The sequence below is a fragment of the Aquila chrysaetos genome, chromosome 2 (genome assembly GCF_900496995.4).
Source record: "Aquila chrysaetos chrysaetos chromosome 2, bAquChr1.4, whole genome shotgun sequence".
NCBI classification, from domain to species: domain Eukaryota; kingdom Metazoa; phylum Chordata; class Aves; order Accipitriformes; family Accipitridae; genus Aquila; species Aquila chrysaetos.
In genome coordinates this window covers 10,159,827-10,177,637 of record NC_044005.1, presented here as the reverse complement: position 1 = coordinate 10,177,637, position 17,811 = coordinate 10,159,827, and the positions used below count along the sequence as shown (strand labels likewise).

General features: G+C 44.5%; 1 protein-coding gene across 3 annotated transcripts in view; it reads right to left on the bottom strand.

Annotated features, from left to right (window-relative positions):
* GPR132 (G protein-coupled receptor 132) overlaps positions 1-17,486 on the bottom strand; it is an 88,445-nt gene extending 70,959 nt beyond the window's left edge. For all 3 annotated transcript variants that reach the window (XR_005931321.1, XR_003922402.2, XM_030006999.2), the window contains exon 1: positions 17,159-17,486. The gene's annotated coding sequence lies outside the window, so the exon portion shown is untranslated. The remainder of the gene's footprint in view (positions 1-17,158) is intronic.
* Positions 17,487-17,811: the final 325 nt, after the last annotated feature.

Sequence of the window (17,811 nt, the reverse complement as noted above, 5' to 3'; positions counted from 1 at the left end):
CTCTAGGATCAGATCCCGCGGAAGCAGAACTGCCATAATACGATGCCGAGAGGTGCTATATAAATATGTCATTTCCAGTGATTCACTCTTCCCACAGATTCTTGTCTGTGCCATGTTTCTATTAGTGTTATAAGCAATGTGGGTGAGACGGTGTTTTACCAAGGACAATATCTATGATTCAACACTTTCTCCTATCCTGCTAGTTTGAGAGCACGTAAAAGAGAAGTTTGGATACAAGACACATTTTGCAGTTCCTCCATATGCTGGAGGGTGTGATTGCTGAATTCTCACTTCCCTGACCCAAACCTTTTTGCTTATCTGTACCATGGCTCTGCCTAGAAGCTCCAGCTGAAACTCAGGTGGTGGTTGTGCTGGGTGCCATACACAGACGTGCCCCAGATGGCACCCTGGCGAGAGCAGGGACCAGGCTAATGCATATTTGCAAACTCTTCTTCTCTCTCTATCACACGCCCCCACCAATTTTTTTGGAGAATTCATCCCCGTTGCTTGTCCCCCACGCTCCCAAATGAGAACTATCGAAATTGCCTGACTGTGCAGCTCCAGATGAAGCTGTTGCTCTGGAGCAAGTACAGACAGACAGAGTGATTGCCATAGCAACAGAAGTTATGTGTGAAATCCCTGGGAACCGGTCCTCCTCCTCCTCCCCCACCCATTCAGGTCCCCTTTCAGATTTCTCTCCTTTTTTTTTTTTTTTTTTTTTTCCCAAGGTGCCAGTATCAATTCATTCCTTGAGCTGAATACCTAGGGGGATGCTGTGGAAACAACCCGTTGGGTTACAATAGCATGCCACCAGTTACTGCAGTGGAGGGACAACTTTGTGGAACATCATATTGGAAAAACGCATCCTGCTGGGTCTTGGGAAAGTCTTCATAAGGCGAATTGAAAAAGAGCAGATAGTGGGAGGGTTGCTGCCTGCATTTAGGACCTCAAGGGCATATCCCAAATTTGTTCCTGATCAAATCTGCACTGAACTATTTACTTTTTGAGGCGCTAAGTCAACAGATGTGCATCAAAACAAATTAAAACCGTTTAACATCAAGCTGCTAATGGTTATAACCACACAAAATAATGCAGGTTATTAACCCCATAATAAGGAGCTCATTAAAATGTGAATTACCAATTAGGTTACTTAGGAGTTCCATTAGGAGAAACACAAGCAACAGAAAAACCACTGAATATTTGCCAGTTGCTGGGTGCAACACACTGCGAAGACCGATGGCCAGGGAGATGTGTGCAGCTGGCATAGACTGGCAGAATTGCCGAGGGCTGCAACACAACCAAACTGTCTTAAACCAGAACAGGATCAAGTTCAAACATCTCATGGACTCGACTCGGACCTTGCGGAGGAGCATTTTATACAGTGAGTGCTGAAAGTTTCATCTGCATTCAGGGTTACAGATAACAATGCTACCACTCACATTTGAGTTTGGATTGACAGTTAGCTTCCCTTGGCAAGCAATGTTTCCTTCAGGTCAAAAGGGGCATATTTAAATGCCCTCTGGACGTGACAATCAGCCCCAAACGTACCAAAAGCTTTTTATGTTGCAGACTCTGACAAGAGGGACATTTAAAGGGACAGCTAAAACCAGCATGATCTTGCACATAGGCATCCTCGAACTACTTTGGAGAAGAGTTTTACTACTCAAGTCTGTGCCCTACATTTTACTATTTCACACAGCTCTGAGGTTTTAACTTATTCTTTCCAGGTACTAGTGTTTTTGACATCTGGAGGGAGCTGGCAGCCTCCCAGAGCTTGCTTTGCTTTATATATGTAAAAATATATTTTCCCCGACATACTGAAAATGGCATGCACAGAGGAGACCTTTAAGCTTTGTTTTGTTGCTGCGTAAAAGCAGCACAGTAATGTGCTTATGTTGAAATCACCAGTTCCCAAATGGCATCCTTCTTGCTTTTCCACTCACACTTCAGCGGATTTCAGATATCACCAGAGAATCTGAAAAGCAGCAAGTGCACTGCCTGGCAGACAAGCTGAGGGTATAGAAAGATAGAGACAGAAATGTGTATCATCAGCTCTTTTTCACTCAAACACTTAACTCTCACAAACCTCAGACTTGAGCTGAATGGTCCAAAACAGGCTTTTAAAGATATCAAGAATAGGACAGAGATTTAAATGATTCTGACTTAAGAAAAATGCTTTAAAAAAAAAATAATCCAAATTTTCTCTTCTGAAGGCAGGGAAAGCCCCAAAGTGGCATGCACTTCTCCAGGTGGGAGAAGGAAGAAGTAAGATGTTCCAGGAAAGGCTGGGGTGCATGAGGAGGGGTCTCTGACAGACACAGTTTCCTGAAGTTCTCTGAAAGCATCCAAAAGGGGCACTTTTTCCTCAGGAAAGGAGCCAGTGCTGGCCCTGCAAGGACAACAGCTGTGATAAACCCCTTCTGTTCCACAGCTGAAGCTCTATACCTCAGGGACCGCACGACCCACGGACATCCATTACAGTCAACCTAAATGACAGTCTTCCCAAGACGACTGAACTTTCAGGAGGAGGAACATTTAGTCAAGTAAATCGCCTACCACTTTGACAACACCCATCTTTATCCACGTTTCAGCTTCATCACCCCACATTTGCTTTATGTTCTTGTTCATCCTTTCTGGTTTTATTGAGGTAGCTGGTTACTACCCATGTTTCCTGTTAACTCAAAATACATCAAGGAACAGCTCAGGGGAGCATATTCCCTGCAGCACAGGCTGTGGCTGGCGGTGGGGCCAAAGAGCAGGGATGGCTATCTGTAGGCTCCCAGAGCCCATGAGAACAGCTCCCATACAGCTGAGGTGGGCTCTTCCCTCAAAGCAATGGGAAATCACTGGAGTGCCAAGCTCAGTGACATGTCAGGATATACCCCACCGTGGGTTTATACCGCACTGCCTAGTGCTGGGGTGAGCTCAGTTGGGAAGGTGGCTTTAGCTGAACTAGAATGCCATTCCTGCAGCTGGCAGACATTCGGGAAAGCTCCATTTCAGCCTCTGCTTAGGCCAGCTCGCCGTCCCCATCGACAGCCCTGCTCGCGATGCTCGGTTTCACTCGTGGTACCAGCAGCCACCCCAAAGACACTTGGGCAAAATGAACCCAGGGTGAGGGAGAAGACATAGGAGTTAGCTGCTCCATCCCAGAACGTCACTAGTCCCTGACAGCCCGCCCCCGCAACATCCCATGGGGAACATCAGGGTGTGGAGATGAGAGACCACACAAGGGACTGCCAGGACGTGGCGACTCCAGGCAAGTACAAAGCTCTGCTGAAGCAGTACTTTACGTGGGGGCATGAGATCAATGTGTCTGTATTTCTTTTTGATATAACTAGACTGCCACTTCAAGGGGAGGAATTATGTGAGCTTATCAGAAATATCTTTAGGCAGCCCAAGGTGAACATTTGAAAGTTATTTAATAGGCAAGACTGTGCTTTGAACAGGCAGCAAATCAAGGTCATCTCATTCAACAAAATCACAAAGAACAGCAAAAGTGTTAAATCAGTATGGTCATATGTTTACAGTGAATAATTTAAGCAGCACCAGAGCTGAAGCCAAAAAGATTTGTTTCAATGCTTTGAATTTAGCACTGTTTTCAGAACCACTTAAAATGGTAAATTATGTTCTTCTATCCTACTGGTCTTATGGAAGCTCAGTCCCTCCCATCAGGACTTTGTAAAGGATATTTGCCTTAAAGATGGAGTGGGGACGGGTCCTGTTCTCTTTCAACTTCCCCAAGATGTTAACTTTTACCCATACGCTTTACTGAGGACAGAAACTGAGATAAAACAGGTGACAACCAGCATTGTTCAAGAAAGAACTAAAAAGATGTTAAGTGTATTTTAAACTAGAACTGTGCTGTAATCTCAGCTGGTATAGACTGACATATTTCCAATGGTATAATGGACCTATGCCAATTTACATCAGCTGGCCACAGCATAAGATGTTGAAACCAACTGGAAAAACTCATCTGATATTTAAAAGCAACATATGGGAGCAGCAGAGACTCCAGGAAGACACTTCATTTAGGATATTTTGAAAACAAAATATATCCTACTGTAGTGTGGAAGGAGGTGTATTAAGTTGTATCTATGTCCTATGGACAGTAATTACAATTTAAATGTTATTAATATTGCTTCACATCTTACTTAACACTCATTGTCATGGCCTTTTGGGGCTAATGAGTAGAAAGTGAATGTTGCATTGCCACATGTGTGCTTAGGGAAAACAAATTTTAAATGAACCAACAGAAATGCTTGCCCTGGCAGGACTTGCTTTTGCAACTCAAATGCTACTGCTCATAAAGAATATGTACAAAATGTAGAGATTCAGATAGCTACCAAATTTGAAGAAACTAGTATTCAGTGGCCACAGGGGTTATGCTTGGTATACAGACTGGTTGCTGTGAATTGTCCCATCTACCCATGGGAGTGAAGTTATGAATGTGTTCAGCACACCCATATTCAGCAAAGTAACCTCAGGAGGACATCAGTATAACCTGGAGAACTTTCCTCAGCCAGGGTCTGTCTCACCTTTGGTTTACATGAGAGTTCAATCTGCAAGCTTGTCGATGCTCAAATGCACAAATGGTGTTGTTTGTGGAACAGACACTATGAGAGGATGACACAGACAAACATGGGAAAAGCGTCTGTTTTCTCACTCTTCCCTGGCAGCAGGTGTAAGAGCGCAGTGCATATTTTGCAGTGATTCAGCATTTGACTACCTAAAAAAACCCCCCAGTATTTCCAACTCTGTTTCCCTTATGTCCTTTTACTTCTTTAAAGAAGCTGCAGTGATGAAAGCCTTATTGTAAAGATTAGTCTCCTCTATAAATGCAAAGTAAAACTGTGATTTTTGTTATAAAATATGACCCTGCTATTGCTACAGGGTTTATGAAGGAGGATTAAGTTAGTCCCTGTGAAAAGTTCAGATGGGGCATAACGTTAAAAGGTGTTTCATCAATGGAAGTAATGTTGAGGCAGTTCAAAGTTTGGCACAGCTTCCCCAGCTTGACTGAAAATCTCATGCTTTATCAATATACTCGGCGTTTCTACGCATTGAGCCCATCACAGACCTGCTCCAAACCCCACAGATTTCAGTGTGCTCTGTGTCAGGTCACTTACAACTTTTGAGAACAGAAACAGAAAATGACATGTGTCAAACGTAAATCGATGGCACATCAATACTGCCAAGAACAGGTTTGCAAACACCAACACCTCCCCTTCCATCCCATTTATTAGAATAAATTCATGCAGGCATGGGTAAGAAACAATGAAACTGAAATTTTAAACTTTCCTTCCCTATTAGCTGGCAAGAGGGTATGGAGGAGAATTCATCTCAGAGATGTCTACAACTCAATCCCTGCAGGAAGCTGAGCACAAGGGCACAGCAGATACCTAAGCAGGTTCTTTAGGCTTCTGTTTAAGGACTTGAAAGCTGTATGCGACCTTGTGGGGATGGTTTGGGTGGAAGGACCTAGATCACTATCAGGCTGTTTCCTTGTAACTGTATAAATTCCAGGGCAGTTGGTCACCCTGAACCCAATAGGTGTAGGGGCAGTTATGAGTGAACCCCTTTGGACCCTGGCAGAGCTTTTTTTCTTACCAGATTGTCACGTTGTGATACATTCTCCAGCGAGAAGGGTTAGTTACCCTGCCTGGTTGGCAACACCGGTGATTCTTCATGCTCTTACAATGACCATAGAAGAGCCATGTGAAGAATTGCTCTGCAGAGTTGTCTCTCCAGTGACTGTGGTGTCTAACATAGATTAAGCTCCTGACTTTCAAGCATCTGAGATTGTATGAGATGACTTCAGGCCTGGATGTGGCCCTGAGTGTCCTCAGACACTTTGGGGAATAAGCCAAACAAATCCAACCAGGCAGCAGAACCTGCTCACCACCATCACAGCATTGACTCAGGCCCACAGCCTTAGCCTTAGATGGGTAAAAAATGTTAAAGTTAAAAGGCAAATCATATGCATTATGTACAACAAAATGACTCGTTTATACTATTATGTTTTGATTTCCTCAGGAAAACTAGGATAATTAAAGGGAGGAAGGATGATCATAAATTTGAAAGAAGAAAAGGGGATAATGGCTCACCTGAATAGGAAGTTTTAAATAGTCTATCATTGCCTCAACATGATTTGGAAAATAGTATACCTTACACTTTTACTCTTGCTTGCAAAATATAGAATAGATATTATACTATGAATTAAAATAGACTTGCGTGGTAATCTGTACCCAAAATGACCAAATACCTATTTTAATTTTAATTATACTTGCTACCCTTTCACAGCGTAGACATATAGTGAATAATAGCTAGTTTGGGGAGCCATTACATGCAAATGAAGAGCTAGTCTTCAGCCTTTCAGTCACAATAAACTCTCCATCACAAGACTTGGCCCCTTTGTAAACCACTCAGCCTCTAACACATTGTCACACCTAGACAGATAAATATGCCTCTCTAAACCAGAGAGACAGACTCATGTAATATCTAGTTAGCCATGCTTTATAACCGTTGTTCTCTAATGTTCTTCCTTTGTATAAGGCAATATGTTGGGGCAGCTGAAATTAATATAAATAACAATAATGTATATGTCGTCAATCAAGATGAGGTGTTCCACTGTGCAGGGGGTTGTGCATCTTTATATTAAATCTTCTCTCCGTGTCCCCCCATTATTTCATAGATGTCCTGGTTTCAACTGGGATGGAGTTAATTGTCTTTCTAGTAGCTGGTACAGTGCTATGTTTTGAGTTTGGTATGAGAAGAATGTTGATAACACACTGATGTTTTCAGTTGTTGCTATGTAATGTTTAGTCTAAAGTCAAGGATTTTTCAGCTTCTCATGCCCAGCCAGTGAGAAAGCTGGAGGGGCACAAGAAGTTGGGAGGGGACACAGCCAGGGCAGCTGACCCAAACTGGCCAAAGGGGTATTCCATACCATGTGATGTCACATCTAGTATATAAACTGGGGGAAGTGGGGGCGGGGGGATTGACGCTCAGGGATTAACTGGGCGTTGATTGGCAGGTGGTGAGCAATTGCTTTGTGCATCACTTGTATATTCTAATCCTTTTATTATTACTATTGTCATTTTATTAGTGTTATCATTATCATTATTAGTTTCTTCTTTTCTGTTCTATTAAACCGTTCTTATCTCAACCCACGAGTTTTACTTCTTTTCCCGATTTTCTCCCCCCTCCCAGTGGGTGGAGGTGGGAAGTGAGTGAGCGGCTGCGTGGTGCTTAGTTGCTGGCTGAGGTTAAACCACGACAATAGATAAAATAGAAGAAGCATGGAGAAAGGTAGTAGTATCCTTACTTCCTGATAGGGAACTGTTGGACATAAGGGTAGGAGGATTAAGTAACTTGGGTTCAGGAAGTCGAGGCTAGAACTAGGAACTGACCCTGGACTACTCGTCCCACCATCTCAACCACCAGCCTGCACTTCCTCTCATTTAGTAACACCAAAGTGGCGTGCAATTTGAAGATTAGACAATGTAACGTTTCCTTTGAAAATATATTATTAATTTTGGGTCCTTGATTACCAGTCTGAAATCCAACAATTGTTCACATATCTGCATATTCCCATCGTGATTGTTTCTCTGAAACAATACTTATGTAAGCACCACATTGTCCAGTCAGAATAGCAGCCTTGGAGCCTTGGGATGTCCCTTAAAAACTGTTTTCAACAGCTCACAGTTACTGTACACGCGTGGCCTTTCCCTGATAACCATGCGCAAAATGCAGCTAACTCAGCCAACATTTGAGCAAGATGGTGCCTTACTATGGCTTTGGTGCAGCCAAAAAATGTTGCTGAAACCTGCACGGTAACCAGAGATGAGCAGATCCCAAATATTTTGATAGGCAGAGCCCCATAAAACATCAAGTTAGAAACTCGGCAGCCCACAGACACCCATGACTTCAGTGGCTGCTTCAACCTGTATCTAAGCAGCAACCCACATGAGTCAAGTGGTGGGAGTGAATTTCTCATTCCCTTCCTTCAGAGCTTCCGTTAGTGTTGCTACAGTCGCTGTTACGGGCACTCGAGTGATGCCGTATGATTATAATGTGCTGTCACCCTCCCAAACGCGTAGGCGGATTTCGTATCTCTTATGTTTAGCGAAAGCCTTTCCACCGAGAAGAACTGCCAGGAATTCCTCAGCCTACTGTGAGCAGCACTGCCTGAGCAGAGAGTTGAAGGTCTGCCACTTCTGGTGAAGATCAGATAAGAATGAGGAGTGTCTCTACTGGGTGCAAATTCAAGAGCAGAGGGCCTGCTGCTGACACATCCTGCTGTAGGCTCCTGAAAGCCCCACAATAGTAAAGGCTTGGAAATAACGTGTGTGAAAATGAGGAAGAATTGGCTAGCTGGCCACACACATTTTGAGGTTTCTGGATCATATCCTGCACTGTGAATCCCAGCCAGAAGTTGGTGGGCAGCCAGCATGGAGAAATGGGGGCACTGGTGGAATGGTCCAGCAGTTTTGTAAGGTAACCACTGAAATTCCCAATAGGTCCTCTCATCTTTTCCCAGATTGGGTGGTGTTGTCCACAGAGGAAGCAGAGACACCGAGAGATGATGGACAAAACTAGGATTCACATGTGGCATTAATCTCCTGTCTATAGTGAAAGTCTAGTTGAGGTTGTGAGCTAACAGGAGTTAAGTCCTTGAGGTATGGCAGTGTAGCATAGCTTTCTCCCAGTTCCCACACTGAAGAACCATAGTACTATCACAGGGATATCAAGAAGGAGATGAAATTTATCTCTCCTCTGGCTCACGTTGATTAGTCTCCAGAAAAGGGGAATAAATAGCATCGCTGCAAAGGACATCTGCAATCCTCATGCTGGGACTGGGCTTCTCCATGCGATAATTCATGTCCTTTTCTTTACCTACCATACATTTGCCTTGCCCACCCCTGGCTGTACACACCTGGAATGATCTAACCCCATGCAGCTGGGATTTTCCATCTCTTCTGCAGCGACTTTCCTTCCACTCGCCATAAGACTTTCCCCCCACTATTCAAGTTCTGTTGATTTTGCTTGCATTTTCACATCTATTGGCCCAAGGAACATTGCTGAAAATCACAGCTGTAAACATGCTGTGAACTCAGAGGCAGCCAAGTCTCCATGTAGGTGGAGAACCAAACAGAGGACCAGAGTGTATGGTGGTTTTAAACCCTTATTCTTCTGGACAATGGAGATTTTGCAAGCCAATCCTGCTGGAGATCTTGTCAAGTCATCAAATCATTATCCCCTTTCCCAGTCTGAGTGTGGCCCATGTAGCCCCACCATTGCTAACTGATGAGCCCTGGTTCTCCCTCCCACTCAGCAGCATTCTTTCATGGTAAGGTTTGTCTCTATATCAGACTATACCTTGCTGCCTCCCTTTTTTTCCAGGCTATGTATGAGTTTATTTCCTTTGATCTTCCTAGTAAATAGGTCATTCCTTCCACCCTCTTGTCTATACCAGTTAATCTATAACATTACCTGTTTGCCTGCACTCTGTTCAGTAGGCCCTGCCCCAAGTGGTATTCTTATTAGCACTTCAAAAGTGGATTGATCTGGGTTTTTTTAATGAATTATCAGTTGTAGTTTTCTATCAACATTTGCATCCAAGGGTCTTTTCTGTATTACTGCTCTCCACAGCCTCTGGCTTACTGTTTTGACCTCTCTTCAATGAGCATTGTTACCCTGTGGATGTTTCTGCACTTAGATTTGTTCAATTTCTTGCTATCCCCACTATGTCCCACTCTTCATTTCTTGAAATCCCTTTAGGATGGTGCTTCTAATAAATTATTTGCAATTCACACTCCAGCTGGGTGTTATCTTTGAATTTGATTGATGTATTTTTCTTCTCCTTCCTCGATGCTACTGCAGATGAATATAATGTCCAACACAGCAGGAGTCCCTGAGGAGCCCAACATGGCAATATTTACAAGCATACTCCACTTTCTATTGTAAGGGCTGATTTTAATCTCCTTCATTGTTATTCTCTGTATCCACCCTACAACTTTCTTGTTCTGCTTTGGGCCCAGTCCAACCACTGTTAAAGTCAACTGTGTCTGCATGGAATCTTATAGGGATGGATCAGGATCTACAGGAATATTACGTCTGAAGAAACAGAATAAAATTACTTTCTGAAATCAAGGAGCTCTCTGCAGGAGAGCTCTCTGTACAACCAGTTGTCTTGTCGATGAGTGAAACCCTTAAGGGCAAATTTACTGAGTGACTCAAGGGACTGTATCCCCCTCCCTTTCCCGCCAGCATGGCCCACAATGGTTTATACTCCATCCCACATGATGGATAAGCAGCTGCTTATTCTTCACTCTCATCACCCAACACACCCCCCCTGTGGTTTTCCTCCTCCCATCAACATTGTGAGTATAATCTCACTGTAGAATCTATCACTTGGATGCAACTGCTTCTCTTAATGTGACCTGTCTTTGTGTGTAACACATTTCTGTTTTGTTCTTCCTGCAGAACAACTACTAGTAGTTTCTGATTATTAGAGACCAAGTTTCACCTGGAAAGGATGTTAAGTTAATTGATCTGTAATTCCCCTTTTGGAGAAGAAGCGTGATGTTTTCCCTCTGCCAGTCATCAGGGCTTCCTCAGTTCTTCAGGAGCACTTGAATATAATGGATAATGGGCCTAAGAGTTTTTCAGCTAATTCCTTTAATACCCTCGGGTATGTACCATCTGGCCCTCTGTGCCGATTCGAATGCATTGTGCTCTTAATATTTCTTTGCTGTTTCTTTAATGATTTTGCTAACTTTTAGCTCTCAGCTTCTTGGCTTCCTTTGATTGCTCATTGCACATAATGTTTTTAAAGGAAATTTAGAAAACTGAAATAGGTGATGATTTTTTCAGCTCACTGTATCCATGGCAGAAACGAACTCACTTTTAAAATTCACCTTTCCTCAAGAAGCATTGAGTCTTAAAAGTCTGAGCTGCAACTAATATCTTTCACCCTATCCAAGCAAGGCTGCATCTACAGAACATTTCCTGCTATTTGAAAGGTCCCATGCAAAAAAATTTTCTTTTACTCTAAGACCCTATATCCAAGTCTTGTCTACTCGATCCTGGTAGCGAATTTTTCCTTCTTCCTATCATGTCCTATTTTCTCTCTCTCCAAGCACATTTATGTGACCCTGCCTACATCCTTCAGATACTTGTAGACTCATGTCAGCTATTTTCTTATCTCTTCACCAGCTTATATCTAAGCATCACTTAATCTTCATAAATCAAACCCACACCAAATGATCTGATCATGTCTCTACTCTTCTTTGAGGCCTCTGATTTTACAGTGTTTGGCATTGGGATGCCAAGAAAATAACAGCAACCTTCCAGCTGTATCTAAGCCAGGCTGGTTAGTGTGATGCCCACTGAGAATGGCATTGGTCTTTTGCAATTCAAGCTGGCTGCCAAAAGTTACATGTAGATTGCTGTCCTATATCACCTCCCAGCCTTTCCTTACACGGCTGCTTCTGAGTGTCCTTCAGGGATATTTTTTCCCTGAGTGCTGGTATCCTATATTATTCCAGTTTCATTATGTTATTTCCTGGCCACATTGCTAATCTCTGTAGGTGTGACAGGGTAATTTCTCTGTTCAATAACATTCAAAACTCCTCCCATTTTAGCATCAACACCGTACTGCTGTACTGTGCATTTCCCCTGCTTACTTATATGTGATTTGTTTACTTTCATTTTTCTCCAACCTTTTCTTCCTATTCTCCCATATTCTTCCCAGCATATTTTTCCTTTAAAATGACTTCTATAGGATTTCCTTTTCTTTCTTTTTTTTTTTTTTTTAATTATTCTCCTTTCCTCATATGCATGTTAGACACAACAGGTTTATACTGGGCTATCTGTAATACAAAGTCTCCTTGAAATAGCTACAGACAAATGATGAGTCTATCCACATGCTGAAGGATGTAGTAAAAGGTGAGTAAAATTCATTAGATGAAACAGCAGGTAGGCAGCACATATACCAGGGCATACTCCCAGGATGGTTTCAGTTTGGAATCATTCCCTGTACAATCCACTGAGGACGGACAGGGACAATCTCCTTACTTCTCACTTTTAGGTGGCACTAGATGAGAAAGCTCCTGTCTCGTCTCGGGTCAGACTCACCAAAAGGACTATGCTGGAGCTGCTCTGCACTTCTGACTTTCCTCAGCTCCTGCACGGGTTTGGAGGCAGGAGCAGGTCAGTTCAGCCTCCTGAACCCTGCCTCCTCTGATGACATTGATACTGCAGGCTAAGGGTATTCCCAAGGCTGCTCTCAGGACCGGGCTTGCGTCCCTCCTGCCTGGCACACGCCCTGAGCACAGCCACGGGGTGCCATGGATGAGTACACAAGCCCCTCATACCTCTTCAGACCCAACGCTCGGGGTCCTGGCAAAGACGCAGGGAGCCCCCAGGCCCTGCGCACAACCTTAGCGAGGAGACCCTTGGGCAGCAGACAGCTCGGATGGCCTGCAGGCCTCTCCAGAGGCTGCTTTCCGTGCTGTATGGATGTCGACTTCAAGCCCGGTAGTTGTGGTTGCCTTCCCTTCACCCTGAATTTGGAAAATCGTCACGCCATGGTCTCCAGCACTCCATTCCTTTGGCATGTCCAGTGAGGTAGTGTCTGCACATGGACTAGTCCACGCCTGTCAAAGTGCAGGATAGGACACTGGGTAACTTCCCTGAGCCTTCAGGCTCCAGAGAAGAAATGACCCCTTTTATCTCCTGAAAAATGAAAGAATTGCAGAGACAATAAACAAAGGGCTGCATTAAAACCTCTGTTTGCAGGAGATCGTGAAGATTTCAGTGATACCGTGCTCCCCTGCAGGAGGAGGGATTAAGAGTGTTACAGGACAGATTTACAAACCCTGGAGAGAGTAAGTAGGCAACGGAAATCTTTGGCAATTCCCTTCTCTTCCTCTTCTGGGTCTCACCCTGGCTTCTGGTAACACTTAGAACAAAACCACCAGCTCTTGCTTATTTTAATGTGTTCTCTATTTTGCCCTGAACCCAAACATCAAAGGTCTGGCTCAAGCACTTGCAAGTAAAAATAGCTCTAAAGCCAATATATTTAAGGCCCCTGAATGATATCTCTGAAATAATTCATCCTAAGCCCATGAGAGGGGAATGGTGGTGTTTGTTAAAGGAATGTGCATTGTGCTGATAGTGGGCAGTACTGACATGTAAAGAGCAACGAGTGATACTGCAAAACAAAAGGAAGGTGAGAAAAGGGGCATGAAGACTGCATTGCACTGTATTGTGGAAGAGCAGCAAAATATATTTAAGATAAAAGCCAGTTTCAAGCTGCCTTTATTTTCTTTTCCAATCTGATCCTTCTTTTCCCTTCTTAGAAATTTAGACTTGATTGTGTCTTTCTTGGTACATGAGAGTGTGGTAAATCTTGATACATCCGTGGTATGCGGGAGTTGACTCTCTCCCATACAGTACTGCAAATTGTTTATTACCATGCAGGACTCATTTATTCTGTGTGACTTGCCCATCTTTGAAGTAAGATAAATCAAGGCTATGAAAGCATCAGACACATCCCGTGTAGTCCCTTTTTATCAGCTTTCTGTCTCTATTGTTCTGTATTTGAACAAAACACTACGCTTTCTACTCTCTGTCACTACAAACTTTTGCCTTAAATTCCTTCACTTCACAGGTAAATGTTTTCTTTTTCCATCTTCTAGTAATAAGGTAAATGCACCTTTGCAGTCATTATTCCTTACTGCCTTTACATCTGCACTTTCTCACTGAAACTTGGGCGAGTATAGCTTGAGCCATTGCAATAGCATTACCAGGTGGGATTTTCTGGAAGAGATCCATGTAAATTCTGTCTTCCTCTGATTTGATGTTTTTCATCACCATTTTTCAGCAAATGGTTCCCAAACGCAACATTTCTAATTAGTCTTTTGCAGATACAATGGAGGGGTGCTGCAGGGTATTCCACAGACTCCTGCCCATCTTGACAATTTATGAAATCTCTCGAGTTGTGAAGGAGGCTTTCTTTAATAGGATGGTACTCAAAAGAAGTTGGAAAGTATACTTGATTTTAAGCACAGACACACATCCTTCAAAGGCTGCTAGACAGAGAAAGCCACTAAAGTGAGTATATCCTTATGGCTCACCAGCGGGGAACACGAACATGGCCATATGGAGCAGATGAAAGTTTCAAACCACTGTGAGCAGTGCAGTCAAGAGTCCTATTAGTTGAGCCAGAGAAGAGGAGAATAATGGGTCAAAAATGGCCAAATACAATGGGCCCAATGCTGGAGGGTGTGAAAAAACCAGACCTATACCTTGCAGCCCTCAAGGCTGCTCTATTAACATGAGGGCTCACTGCATTTATTTAAGCAGGATGAACAAGATAAAAAGAGCTTGTTGGTGTTGGATGCTGAGGCAGTGTTTAAGACATCCCTGACTCACAGCTTGCAAGCTGGGACTCGTTTTGCAAGTTCAGTCCCTGTTCAGATAGGATCAGGGAATGTCTCTGGGCTGGATTGCGAAGGAAGCAGAGTCTTGCCAAATATGCTCTGCCCACAGCACCGTCCAGACCCGTCAGATGATATTTCTTCTAATTTTACTAATGTATGCTTGGCCCCGATTCCACACTACCTGAGGCTACAGCCGTAATAAAAACACAGCACACATGCTGTGGGTGGGTGCGTGCAGCTGGTGGGAGTTGAGGCACGTGAAAATGAAAAACACAACCCTTCTTAATTGCAGCATAGAAATCAAGAAATAATATTCTTCTGATTCCCTGGCTTCTCACTCTCTCTGTGGCACACCCTCACCCATAGCCCTGTCAGTTGCCAGAGAAAATGACAACAGGTTTCCTCCGTACGTAGGTTGCTCCATTCCCTGAGCAACGCTTAGATTTTCAGGCAGAAGTGGGCTTGTATGCCACACACAGCTTGTGTTCAGGTGTGGCTCCTATGCTAGCACCATCCCACGTACACACCTTGTGGGTTGCACTGGTGGATGGGGTGTTGGTGGTCTAATCCCTACCTGAGGACGAAACCGTCAGGCTACTGTCCTGCCGTGGTCATGCCGTGGGATGGAGCGAATGAGCCCTTGACACACAACACTTGTCCCCTGCCCATGAGCTGCCTCTGTGTGGGAGGTGGCTTGTATTGCAGTTCTGGGCTGTGTGAAAATCTCACTAAGCAGCTCATGGATTTGGAAAAGTTGGACTTCTTTGGGCCATAAGCCCTCCTGAATATACAACTTATAACATCACCATTGTGTCTGTAGAAAAGAAATTAAAACTGAGGCCCAAGACAAGTCAGGGGCTTGATAGGGAAAAGCAAAGCTAGTACTAGTGTCCATGGGACTTGTTAGTGAGGGGACACGGGGAACCTATTGACTTTAACCAAGAAACAGTGCCAAGCCTAGGGCCAGACCTCCAGTTGTTTCTGGGCCAGGTGTGCTGCCTCGGTGAGGGTGTTTGCCCTGGGCGTGCATACCTCCATCTACCAGTACTGACCCTCATCCTGAAAGGGAAGGGGCAGAGAGGAACTCCTTAGTGCAGCCTTGCTTCTGCTCTCAGGATGTAAACACAGGCATTAGAGGGATACTCCATCAAAGGAGCAGCACACGTTGAGGTACAAATATCATGCTCACCACTGAAACCAGCCAGCCATTGCAGCTCTTGACCTCCCTACCACATCACCCCACTAACACGTAATCCTGATATCGCTTGTTAGGGGTCACCTTGTTCTCCGATGGCTTGTCCCACTGGAATCACTTGCAGAAAGAATCAGCGTGGGTAGTGCTGAGGAGGCAGTTTATGTGCTGGGAAATTTGGGATTTTTATGGACCAGTAAAAGTTTCAAGCCTCTGACATTAGACCGAATCCTTCTTTCCGAGCCTATAGTAAGCATTGCAGATATCGGGAGTATTTTTAGTCTAAAAGTTTACATTTATCACACGTAACAGAGTCTATATGTGTTGATTTTCAATAACAGCATTTTATTTACTGGCAGCATTTTTTGCTGGCTGATGTTTAGCAACTCCACCTGCTGATGCCCAACCCTGCAGGATGATATGCAAGTAAAGATGATGCAAGAAACAGAAAATGGTCACTTCCTTCTTCCACTTCTTCTTCTGCTTTATTTCACACAGTTGGTATATTAGTGATTGCTTTTTTCACTGGTCTGTGCTGTCATTTGTCTCAGATGCCCTAAAAACACTTGCCCAAACAATGTACTGTCATATCAGGAGCAGTTTCTTTTCCTCACTCTCTCGAGGGGAACCTCCACCCCTCTCTAGGCAAAACACATGAGATGCTAAGGCTTAAAATTTATGGAGCTTGATTTAAAAGCCAGGATGTCTCCTGGTCTCAAGGGAAGGGAAATGACCCTTGGCTTATTTTGCAGTCACTCTTTTTCAGAGAAGGAAGTGCTAATAAGCACTCACTTGAGGCACAGCAGCTTAGGACAAACGAAGGCCAAAAAGCAGCCGCATAATTGCTGTGACTGGGAATAAAGAGGAGCCAAGGAGAACACGTGAGAATTTTCCCTTGTGAGCGGTGCTCTGCGAGCGATACACATCAGCAGTCACGCTAATGTCTGAGGCGGGAGCTACCGAACATCCAGATCTGCCCCTGGGGGGCTGCTTCCCCTCCCAAAGCAGCTCAGCTGGCGCCCATTGCAGGAGCTGGGTGGTGGGGACACGTCCATGGTTGCAGTCGGGGAGAGGAGACAGGAAAGGAAATGTGTGAAAGTCACCGCAGACGTTGGTAGGAGTTAGACGCAGAGAGAGTACCTAGCGCACCCTGCAGATACGTGAGCGCTTGAGCAGTATGAGAACATCTCCGAAACCCAGCCACGCTCACCCAGGGGAAAACTCAGGTGAGATTTGAAAGCACAGCATCCTCTGGCTCTCGGGAGCCGTCCTGGAGGCATGTCAGGGCACTCGCTCCACCTGCACCCAGCACCTTCCCCTCACGACGAGCCTCCCCACAGCCTCCCTGGTGGGGACCTGTCCCCTTGGCTGTGCCCGAGTGGCCCAGCCCTGGGTCCCCCTCCACGCACCCCAAAAGCGACCGTGCTCCAGGCCCCGTGGGACACCGCACACACAGCAACACAGACCCAACGCATGACGCAGCTGGGAGTCAGAAGGGGCCATTAGTTTGTCTTACCTGGCTTGGCAAGGCAATCACAGACCGTCAGATTTCACCCGAGTACTGGGTCTGGCGACTTGGTTAGGCAACATATCTTGGTCCTCTCAAGACTATAGGGTGTCAGTCAAAAGTCGGGATGGGATAGACCGATCCTGCTGTTGTCTGGTGCCTCATCAATGGCAGAGAAGGGCTTGGGTGAGCTGTGCCTCCATGATACCAGCAGGCAATCAGCAACGCACTACTGTAGAGGAAGGCAAAAAGAATCCAGGTCCTTACTCTCTGATCTGAGGAAAAAACAGTTTTGAACTTCAAACACAGTAATCACTTTGACCCTCAGCAAGTTAGAGTCAAGAGTCAAAAGGGGATGTGGCAACACTGCCATGTACAACTGTTGCACCACTTTTCTTGTTGCACTTCCACTTATTGCTCAAGCATGGCCCACAAGCCTTCTGACCAGGATTTGCCAGTGTAATACTGAATAAAAGTTCAGAGTGATAGTGTATAACATCCTCATTAGTAATTGTTAATAGTTCCCAGACAACATGTAAAACGAACATAAGTAATTTCTTACTGAAAGACTTGATGCACACAAACTTGTGCCTGCCATTTGAATACTAGAAATAGCTTATAAGAAAATCAAATATCAGGCAGCAAACCTAGGAGTCCTCAAC